The sequence below is a fragment of the Salmo salar genome, chromosome 13, assembly GCF_965601325.2.
Source record: "Salmo salar chromosome 13, fSalSal1, whole genome shotgun sequence".
NCBI lineage: Eukaryota > Metazoa > Chordata > Actinopteri > Salmoniformes > Salmonidae > Salmo > Salmo salar.
In genome coordinates, this window is record NC_138303.1 from 90039966 (window position 1) to 90052048 (window position 12083).

Genomic DNA, 12083 nt, shown 5'->3' on the forward strand with positions numbered 1-12083 from the left:
AGAAGCACGGTGGCTAGGAAAAACTCCCTAGGAAAAACTCCCTAGAAAGGCCAAAAACCTAGGAAGAAACCTAGAGAGGAACCAGGCTATGAGGGGTGGCCAGTCCTCTTCTGGCTGTGCAGGGTGGATATTATAACAGAACATGGTCAAGATGTTAAAATGTTCATAAATGACCAGCATGGTCAAATAATAATAATAATCATAGTAGTTGTCGAGGGTGCAACAAGCACGTCCGGTGAACAGGTCAGGGTTCCATAGCCGCAGGCAGAACAGCTGAAACTGGAGCAGCAGCACGGCCAGGTGGACTGGGGACAGCAAGGAGTCACCATACCAGGTAGTCCTGAGGCATGGTCCTAGGGCTCAGGTCCTCCGAGAGAAAGACAGAAAGAGAGAATTAGAGAGAGCATATTTAAATTCACACAGGACACCGGATAAGACAAGAGAAATACTCCAGATGTAACAGACTGACCCTAGCCCCCCGACACATAAACTACTGCAGCATAAATACTGGAGGCTGAGACAGGAGGGATCAGAAGACACTGTGGCCCCATCCGATGATACCCCCGGACAGGGCCAAACAGGCAGGATATAACCCCACCCACTTTGCCAAAGCACAGCCCCCACACCACTAGAGGGATGTCTCCAACCACCAACTTACCGTCCTAAGACAAGGCCGAGTATAGCCCACAACAATCTCCGCCATGGCACAACCCAAGGGGGGGGCGCCAACCCAGACAGGAAGACCACGTCAGTGACTCAACCCACTCAAGTGACGCACCCCTCCCATGGACGGCATGGAAGAACACCAGTAAGCCAATGATTCAGCCCCTGTAAAAGGGTTAGAGGCAGAGAATCCCAGTGGAAAGAGGGGAACCGGCAAGGCAGAGACAGCAAGGGCGGTTCGTTGCTCCAGCCTTTCCGTTCACCTTCACACTCCTGGGCCAGACTATACTTAATCATAGGACCTACTGAAGAGATAAGTCTTCAGTAAAGACTTAAAGGTTGAGACTGAGTCTGCGTCTCTCACATTGGTAGGCAGACCATTCCATAAAAATGGAGCTCTATAGGAGAAAGCCCTAGCTCCAGCCGTTTGCTTAGAAATTCTAGGGACAATTAGGAGGCCTGCGTCTTGTGACCGTAGCGTACGTGTAGGTATGTACGGCAGGACCAAATCGGAAAGATAGGTAGGAGCAAGCCCATGTAATGCTTTGTAGGTTAGCAGTAAAACCTTGAAATTAGCCCTTGCCTTAACAGGAAGCCAGTGTAGGGAGGCTAGCACTGGAGTAATATGATCAAATTTTTTGGTTCTAGTCAGGATTCTAGCAGCCGTATTTAGCACTAACTGAAGTTTGTTTAGTGCTTTATCCGGGTAGCCGGAAAGTAGAGCATTGCAGTAGTCCAGCCTAGACGTAACAAAAGCATGGATTAATTTAGTTAGGCTAGTTGAGAACAAGTTGTCATTTACAACTGCGACCTGGCCAAGATAAAGCAAAGCGACACAGAGTTACACATGGAATAAACAAGCGTACAGTCAATAACACAATAGAAAAAAAAGAACGTCTATATACAGTGTGTGCAAATGGCGTGTGGAGCTAAGGCAATAAATACGCCATAGTAGCGAAGTAATTACAATTTAGCAAATTAACACTGGAGTGAGATTTGCAGATGATAATGTGCAAGTAGAAATACTGGTGTGCAAAAGAGCATAAAAGTAAATAAAAACAATATGGGGATGAGGTAGGTAGATTGTATGGGCTATTTACAGATGGCTATGTACAGCTGCAGCAATCGGTTAGCTGATGTTTAAAGTTAGTGAGGGAAATATGTCTCCAACTAAATGACTATCGCCCCGTAGCACTCACTTCTGTCATCATGAAGTGCTTTGAGAGACTATTCAAGGATCATATCACCTCTACCTTACCTGTCACCCTAGACCCACTTCAATTTGCTTACCGCCCCAATAGATCCACAGACTGATGCAATCGCCATCGCACTGCCCTATCCCATCTGGACAAGAATACCTATGTAAGAATGCTGTTCATTGACTACAGCCTTGCCTTCAACACCATAGTACCCTCCAAACTCATCATCAAGCTCGGGGCCCTGGGTCTGAACCCCGCCCTGTGCAACTGGGTCCTGGAGTTCCTGACGGGCCGCCCCCAGGTGGTGAAGGTAGGAAACAACACCTCCACTTTGCTGATCCTCAACACTGGGGCCCCACAAGGGTGCGTGCTCAGCCCCCTCCTGTACTCCCTGTTCACCCATGACTGCGTGGCCATGCACACCTCCAACTTAATCATCAAGTGTGCAGGCGACACAGCAGTAGTAGGCTTGATTACCAACAATAATGAGACTGCCTACAGGGATGTGGGGACATCTCTGGGAGTGTGGTTGCAGGAGAATAACCTCTCACTCAATGTCAATAAAACAAAAGGAGATGATTGTGGACTTCAGGAAACAGCAGAGAGAGCACTCCCCCATCCACGGAACCGCAGTGGAGAAGGTGTAATGCTTAAAATTCCTCAGCATACACATCACTGACAAACTGAAATGGTCCACCTACACAGACAGTGTGGTGAAGAAGTCTCAACAGCGCCTCTTCAACCTCAGGAGGCTAAAGAAATTTGGCTTGGCACCTAAAACCCACAAACTTTTACAGATGCACAATTGAGAGCATCCTGTCGGGCTGTATCACCACCTGGTACCGTCTGCAACCGCAGGGCTCTCCAAGAGGGTGGTGCGGTCTGCCAAACGTATCACCGTGGGCAAACTACCTGTCCTCCAGGACACCTACAGCACCCGATGTCACAGGAAGGTTAAGAAGATAATCAAGGACAACCACCCGAGCCACTGCCTGTTCACCCCACTATCATCCAGAAGGCGAGATCAGTACAGGTGCGTCAAAGCTGGGACCGAAAAACAGCTTCTATCTAAATGCCATCACTGTTAAATAGCCATCACTAGCACATTAGAGGCTGCTGCCTATATACATAGACTTGAAAGCACTGGCCACTTTAACGTGACAGAGCTCCAAATTGAAGTGCGTCATAAAACAAACAATACCTCACAATGATGGGGTGCAAAGAACTGAACTAAATAGTGTGTGATAATGACATACAGGTGTGTGAACAGGTGATCAGAAGTCAGGTGATTGGGATCTAGAGAGTGAGCTGCGTTCAGGGGATCTATGTGTTTGAGAGTGTGAGCTGGAAAGTGGGCTGGAAAGTGAGCTGCGTTCAGGGGATCTACGTGTTTGAGAGTGTGAGTTGGAAGCAGATGTTAGAATCTGGTTCCAATCCAGGCTGCATCACATCTGGCCGTGATTGGAAGTCCCATAGGGCGGTGCACAATTGGCCCAGCGTTGTCCGGGTTTCGCTGGGGTAGGCCGTCATTGTAAATAAGAATATGTTCTTAACTGACTTGCCTAGTTAAATAAAGGTTACATTTAAAACATAAATAAATAAAGGTGAAATAAATATATGTATATAATGTATTCTATTCTACTGTATCTTAGTCTATGCTGCTCTGACAGTGCTCGTCCATATATTTCTATATTCTTAATTCCATTCCTTTACTTAGATTTGTATGTATTGGGTATAAGTTGTGAAATTGTTAGATATTACTTGTTAGTTAATATTGCACTGTCGGAGCTAGAAACACAAGCATTTCCCTACACCCGCAATAACATCTGCTAAACGTCTATGTGACCAATCAAATTTGATTTGATTTGTGTGGCATGAATTCTAAATAAATCACTGACAGTGTCACCAGCAAAGCACCCACACACCATCACACCTCCTCCTCCATACTTCATGGTGGGAACCACACATGCGGAGATCATCCATCCGTTCACCTACTCTGCATCTCACAAAGACACGGCGGTTGGAACCAAAAATCTCAAATTTGGACAGATTTCCACCGGTCTAATGTCCATTGCTTGTGTTTCTTGGCCCAAGCAAGTCTCTTCTTCATTTTGGTGTCCTTTAGTAGCGGTTTCTTTACAGCAATTCAACCATGAAGTCCTGATTCACACAGTCTCTTCTGAGCAGTTGATGTTGAGAAGAGACTGCAGAGGTAACTCTGGGTCTTCCTTTCCTGTGACGGTCCTCAGGAGAACTAGTTTCATCATAGTGCTTGATTGTTTTTGCGACTGCATTTGAAGAAACTTTAAAAGTTCTATTGAATGACCTTCATGTCTTAAAGTAAAGTAATGATGGACTGTCGTTTCTCTTTGCTTATTTGAGCTGTTCCTGCAATAATATGAACTTTGTCTTTTACCAAATAGGGCTATCTTCTGTATACCACCCCTACCTTGTCACAACACAACTGATTGGCTCAAACGCATTAATTAACTTTTAACAAGGCACACCTGTTAATTGAAATGCATTCCAGGTGACTACCTCATGAAGCTGGTTAAGAGAATGTCGAGAGTGTGCAAAGCTGTCATTAAGGCAAAGGGTGGCTACTTTGAAGAATCTCAAATATAAAATATACTGCTCAAAAAAATAAAGGGAACACTTAAACAACACAATGTAACTCCAAGTCAATCACACTTCTGTGAAATCAAACTGTCCACTTAGGAAGCAACACTGATTGGCAATGAATTTCACATGCTGTTGTGCAAATGGAATAGACAACAGGTGGAAATTATAGGCAATAAGCAAGACACCCCCAATAAAGGTGTGGTTCTGCAGGTGGAGACCACAGACCACTTCTCAGTTCCTATGCTTCCTGGCTGATGTTTTGGTCACTTGAATGCTGGCGGTGCTTTCACTCTAGTGGTAGCATGAGACGGAGTCTACAACCCACACAAGTGGCTCAGGTAGTGCAGCTCATCCAGGATGGCACATCAATGCGAGCTGTTGCAAGAAGGTTTGCTGTGTCTGTCAGCGTAGTGTCCAGAGCATGGAGGCGCTACCAGGATACAGGCCAGTACATCAGGAGACGTGGACGAGGCCGTAGGAGGGCAACAACCCAGCAACAGGATCGCTACCTCCGCCTTTGTGCAAGGAGGAGCAGGAGAAGCACTGCCAGAGCCCTGCAAAATAACCTCCAGCAAGCCACAAATGTGCATGTGTCTGCTCAAATGGTCCGAAACAGACTCCAAGAGGGTGGTATGAGGGCCCGACGTCCACAGGTGGGGGTTGTGCTTACAGCCCAACACCGTGCAGGACGTTTGGCATTTGCCAGAGAACACCAAGATTGGCAGATTCGCCACTGGCGCCCTGTGCTCTTCACAGATGAAAGCAGGTTCACACTGAGCACATGTGACAGACGTGACAGAGTCTGGAGACACCGTGGAGAACGTTCTGCTGCCTGCAACATCCTCCAGCATGACCGTTTGGCGGTGGGTCAGTCATGGTGTGGGGTGGCATTTCTTTGGGGGGCCGCACAGCCCTCCATGTGCTCGCCAGAGGTAGCCTGACTGCCATTAGGTACCGAGATGAGATCCTCAGACCCCTTGTGAGACCATATGCTGGTGCGGTTGGCCCTGGGTTCCTCCTAATGCAAGACAATGCTAGACCTCATGTGGCTGGAGTGTGTCAGCAGCTCCTGCAAGAGGAAGGCATTGATGCTATGGACTGGCCCGCCCGTTCCCCAGACCTGAATCCAATTGAGCACATCTGGGACATCATGTCTCGCTCCATCCACCAACACCACGTTGCACCACAGACTGTCCAGGAGTTGGCGGATGCTTTAGTCCAGGTCTGGGAGGAGATCCCTCAGGAGACCATCCGCCACCTCATCAGGAGCATGCCCAGGCGTTGTAGGGAGGTCATACAGGCACGTGGAGGCCACACACACTACTGAGCCTCATTTTGACTTGTTTTAAGGACATTACATCAAAGTTGGATCAGCCTGTAGTGTGGTTTTCCACTTTAATTTTGAGTGTGACTCCAAATCCAGACCTCCATGGGTTGATAAATTGGATTTCCATTGATTATTTTTGTGTGATTTTGTTGTCAGCACATTCAACTATGTAAAGAAAAAAGTATTTAATAAGATTATTTCTTTCATTCAGATCTAGGATGTGTTGTTTAAGTGTTCCCTTTATTTTTTTGAGCAGTGTATATTTTATATATGATTCCATATGTGTTATTTCATAGTTTTGATGTCTTCACTATTATTCTATAATGTAGAAAATAGTAAAAATAAAGAAAAACCCTTGAATGAGTAGGTGTGTCCACACTTTTGACTGGTACCGTATATCAATGTGTTGTGTTAAACTATTCATCAACTCTGTTACAAATGTAACAGTGATGCATATCATGCTCTAAAAAAAACATCTCCCTTGATTCAAAATATTGTGTTGCGGGAATGTCCTATTAGTTAAGCAGGTATTCAGACAGCTGTGTGACGTGAGCGGATGCTGTGCTTCTCTCATTCGTTACTTCCATAATCCGGTCTCCGTTTTGACTGGGCCATACTCTCCTCATCCTCCTCGTTTTCCACCTCTTCCTCCCATCAGGTGTTCTGTGATTATTAATTGACTGTCTGTCTGTCCCTCCTTGGCTGCCTGCAAAAGAACAATGAGGTGAGGCCTTCTTCTGATGCCGACTGTCCATCTTAAAGAGCACAGCTCATATCCACCTCACCCACTGTATCACCTGTCACTGCACCAATGTACCAAACTGGTGTCAACACTTCAGTCAGCACATTGTGGGGTTAATGGGTTCCTCACCATTGAGCTCCCTGACCCTCACTAACTTCATCACTCTCTCTTTTTATCTTTCTCTCTCTCTCAAATAGTTACTATTAACTTCAATTGGGAAAGAAAATACCTTTACATAACATCTCACTGTTGATAATGAAAGTAAAGTATGGGGTGGCAGTGGCTGAGGAACTGAAGTATTATGACCCAGAGTAAGAACTTTTGGCCAGTAAGAACCTTATATGAGTGTGTTTGTCTGGTCTTTACAGGAAAAAAGAGATTATGAGGTAACCATTTAGAGACCTTACAGCGAGGGGAATTCAACCGTTGCTTTTTGGGACCTCTCAACTTTTCTGCGATGACTTCAGCTCCTATTCCTCACTCTTCTTCCTCTTCATTACTTCCTTTTTGTGGGCTTTTGTAAATATCCGTCTTTCCAGAGGACTTCTACCAGAGCTGCAAAGATGGTGGTTCAACATGGTGTTATTTTTGTAGAGCTTCAACACAGACGGCCTTTCTTTAGAGTTTGTACATTGTTTATTTCATAAGCCCAGGACTGGTTACATTATGGGGGGATAGGGATACATTAAGTTTAATTGGTTTTTAAGTTTTACATGAGATATCTGAAGAATGAATGTACCGATAATGTGTTGGCAAAGATTTTGAAATATACACTATACATGAAAAATACATTATGACCCACAGTTGACTGAACATTGTCCAAATTTCATATTTACCTTAAGTGAATATTTTATTTTCAATTTTGCTACTATAATTCCACCAACCATGTCTATAACTATATGTTTTTTTCTAAATCACTTTGTAAATAAACTGCCTGTCTAATATGAGGATGTCTGAGACTTGCCGAACCAAATTAGTGTTTTGTTCAAGTTTTGACTCACAGTTTTGTTGAGAGACATGTCCTGTGCTAAAACAACTATAAAATACATCAGAGAAATGTATAGACCACAGTGTTAAGCTCCCCTTCATGGCCGATATAGAGTAGGTAAATACTACACGATCTCCTTGGTTAAACTAATGTCAAATCCCAACAGCTTTCTCTTGAGAGTATGCATCAATTTAATGAAAAGGAGGCCATCTAAAATCCCATCTTCTACAAAGTGCTGTTCTGTAAAGTATACAAATTTCATGTACATAAGAATGCTCATGGGCCACTGTCTACCACCCCTTGTCTGTGCTCTCATTCGTTTCTGTCTCTCCACACAAGAAACTGACTGCTTGAAGTACTGAACTGCAACCACAACATTTGTTGACGTCAAAGACCATGTCGGATATTCAAACTATGTGTACTTTTCTTCTCTTTGTAAAATAAACAATCCATCCAGTCCAATCTGAGTTTGCAAGTCACAACAGGTTTTATGTTTACTGTTTATCTTAATTGTTGTCTCTATAAATGTTAAATTGACCCACTTTGGTATCATTATGTGTCTTTGGTCATAAACTTGGAATATATAATGCAAACTAATGATTGCCCAGCAATAGTACATTCAGAGTAAGTTGTAAGGCGGGTGTATATTTTATTACTCAAAATCTGAAGAAAAAAAACTGCATTAACTGTGAAAAATTCCCCCGAGAGTTAGACTCTGTAAAAAGGATTGCAAGAAATGTACCACCTTTATCTGACAGAACTGTCATATCCTGCTGAAATGTGCATTGATTATCCAAAACAAATGTGAAATGCACCTTAAAATGAGTAAATCATAAAATTTCCACATGAAAAAATATTACAGTTTACTATAGAATACTACATTACTTACTATAGAATACTGTAGAATTCTATACTACACACTGTAGTATCCCTCTAACACGTGTAGTACTTACTATAGAATGTTGTAGTATACTGTAGAATATCGTAAATACTACAGCATTATTCACAAAAAAAGCACTCTAGGAAATACTACAGTAATGTCCACAAAAACACTACAGTCCGCAAAATCACCACACTTATTTAAATATAGTAAATACTACAGTATTTAATTTCCATATTACCTGCCCATTCCCCTCCCCATATCCCAATTTGTGCCACTGATAAGTGAGAAACATACATAACAAGTATAGACCATATATTGTGTTCCCTACAGATTATAGAAAAGAGCAGAGGATCTGAACTATCTGTTAAGACCTCAGTCCTACCTACCTACCTACAGGTTGTGGAAAATGTGCTATTTTGCAGATTCACTCAAGGAGAAAGTTTCAGCTTCTAAGTGAAAGATAATAAAACAAATACACTATAATAAATACTACACTATGTAAATACTACAGTATACAGTATAATACTACAGTATTCACTATAGTATTTTGCTGATTTGAGTCCGCAAAAACACTACAGTGAATACTATAGTATTTACATCATAGTATACTATAGCATTTTTTCATGTGTTTTCTAAGAGTGTGGAAAAGAGAAGATTAAATGAAATGCAACATGAAATAAAGTTAGCAAGATATCTATTTACCTTTGTGTTTGTTTTTCATTTCTTGTGAATTAGCTGTGATTGACACCATGAACTGAAATACTAAATCAATTTCATAACAAAGTTATCCACAGTTTTTCACTCTGACAGCGCCATTTTTAAACAGGAATAAATAAAGCAGATTATTGTGGGTGCCACAGGTTATCATAGTTTCCAGTTTTTACAATTATATTTATGCACTCAAACACATTCCATTCTAGACATTACAATGAGCCCATTCTCCTATAGCTCCTCCCAGCAGTCCCCACTGATTGATGAATACCAATTGTTTGCAGCCTCAGTGCTCATGCACAGCCTTGGCTATTTGCATTTCAAAACTCCCATAAGTAACCATATATGGTCATAATCGTACCTTTAAATCCGCAATATATAACTTTTTGGTTAACCCTACCAGATTCTCTTATAAATTTGTTATATATCTGTCATTCTCATTGAAAGCAAGTCTAAGAAGCGGTATATCTATTCTATGTGCTATTTCTATGCTTCCCGTTCTTAAGTTTCATTTTTGTGTCTTTTACTTTAGGTTTTGTACACCAGCTTCAAACAGCTCAAAAAAATTAAAAAATGGGGGGAGGGGGGGGATTATGGAAAATATATTTCACAGTGGTTTACAATGATTCTCTACACCCCTCAAACTCAACTCTGGACCTCAAAGCCAGTTCCACTGCATTTTTTCATTGATCGCCTCTAATTAGGGATTTAGACCTGGGACACCAGGTGTGTGCAATTAATTATCAGGTAGAACAGAAAACCAGCAGGCTCCGGACCTCGTAGGGTAAGAGTTGAGTACCCCTGCTCTACACTATACTTGCTGGTTTTGTCACGGAAACTTCTTCTTCTTCTTCTTCTTCTTCTTCTTCTTCTTCTTCTTCTTCTTCTTCGGTGGGATTTATCGGCGGTTGGCATCCAACGTTATGGTGCATTACCGCCACCTACTGTATTGGAGTGTGGGCCAGAGACCGGGAGAAATGAAATCCTACCTGCCAGCCCCTTTGCTCTTAAAAAAGATAACAAAATATTTGAGACTATATCTAATGACCTTTTACTCAATATACTCTTTAAACTAATTTCCTGTATCCCCTTCTCCCTCATACTAGATCTTAGCCTCTCTCTTTCCCTCTGATACTACCCACACCGTAGCAATACATGCTCCACGGTCTCTGTTTCCTGGCAATAATCACACTTTCCTGTTGGATGCTTTCCTATCACATTTAAAGACTTATTCAACCGGCTGTGTCCCACCCTTAATCTTCTAAAAATAGCCTCCTCTCTTCTGTCCCTTCCTGCCATCCTCCCCTCCCTGACTTTCCTCTGTACTGGAAATAAATGCCCGACCTTAGTATCTCTATTCCACTGCTCCTGCCATCTCTGCATATCAGGCGTTTTGCCTCTGCCTTGCTCATTGAAGCTGCAACATTAACATCCCCACTACTAAGTGCTTGTTTAGCCAGCACATCAACTGCCTCGTTCCCCTCCACCCCCACATGGGCTGGGATAAATCTTATCTGTATACCCATCTGTCTAATCCTGCCATGGGTTTGTAGCACCTCATAAAGCAGGTCTTGTCTGCTATGTGACCTAAAGGACTGGAGACTCATTAACACTGCACATGCATCAGAGCAAATAACTACTCTGGCTGGCTTGACTTCCTCCACCCACTGCAAGGCCAACAGTATGGCTATCAGCTCCACCGTATATACAGCCAGATTATCTGTAATACGTTTCCTGACTTACACCCCACATTTCTGCACTACAAATGTTGAACCAGTACATCCTGTGTAAATGGCCACAAAATCCTGATACACAGTATCCAGACGTCTCTTAAAGAAATCAGATGGATCATCACCCTCCCCATCTTTCTGTAGTCTCTCCAACACTTCTAGATCAACTACTGGAGGCGGGAGTAGCCATGGTGGATTTACAGGAATAGCTACCGTTGGACTAAACTCCCTTCCATACAGTCCCATCTCCTTTGTCTGGGTATTACTCACCCACCCAAAGCTTGTGATCCGTCTTCGCTCATGTTCCTAGCATGCCTGTAAAATCCCTTTTGCAGGATGAGACACCCCATGTCCCTGTAGGTTGACCCAATAATTAATTGCCAGCTGCTGTCTTCTAATCTGCAATGGCATATCCCCTATCTCCACCTGTAGTGCAGCCACTGCAGACGTCCAAAACGCCCCACTACATATTCTGAGTCCTTGTCCCTGTATGACATCTAGCCTTTCCAATGATGTCCGGACTGCCGAACCATACAGTATACTGCCATAGTCTATTACAGATCGGATCAATGCAACATACATGGTCCTCAGTGAGGAACGCCCAGCCCCCCACTCCTTCCCCGTCAGACAGCGCATCACATTTAGCACCTTCTTACACTTTCCCACCACTCTCTCAATGTGTTCTGCCCAGGTCATTCTAGTATCAAAGTATACCCCAAGGAACCTGAAGGCACCCACCCTCTCCAGGTTTCTCCCATATAACCTCAAGCATACCTCATCTCCCACCTTCCTCCTGGTAAAGAACACTGTCTGAGTTTTCTCTATAGAAAACCTGAATCCCCACATTAATGCCCACCGCTCTACCTCATCAATTGCTTCCTGTATCTTCCTGATTATGTATGGCACATTTCTTCACCTCTTCCCTAAGGCCCCATCATCTGCAAATAACAACCTCCCAATATCCGGCTGTACCTGAGAGTAAACGTCATTGATCATGATACAGAACAACAGAGGACTAATCGCACTCCCCTGTGGTGTACCATTATCCACCAGGTAGCTGCCTGATAGTGACATTCCCACCCTCATCTGGATAGACCTTCCATTCACATAAACTGAAATGAGGCAAACTATTAGAATATTTGCAACCAGGAAATGGCGGAGCGATTTCTGTATAGGGAATATACCACCCTGTACCATGAAATACAAAGGCGCAACCAA

The 12083-nt window shown here is 43.3% G+C and overlaps 1 protein-coding gene across 2 annotated transcripts in view; it reads left to right on the forward strand.

Moving 5' to 3' along the window:
* Positions 1-9125, forward strand: part of LOC106568079 (seizure protein 6) — a 267843-nt gene extending 258718 nt beyond the window's left edge. Inside the window, exons 16-17 of one of the 2 annotated variants that reach the window (XR_014380182.1) lie at positions 6470-6535; positions 6922-9125. The gene's annotated coding sequence lies outside the window, so the exon portion shown is untranslated. Of the gene's footprint in view, positions 1-6469 lie in introns of both variants that reach the window. The other variant, XM_082960429.1, reaches the window with a different exon arrangement.
* The last annotated feature ends 2958 nt before the right edge of the window (positions 9126-12083 follow it).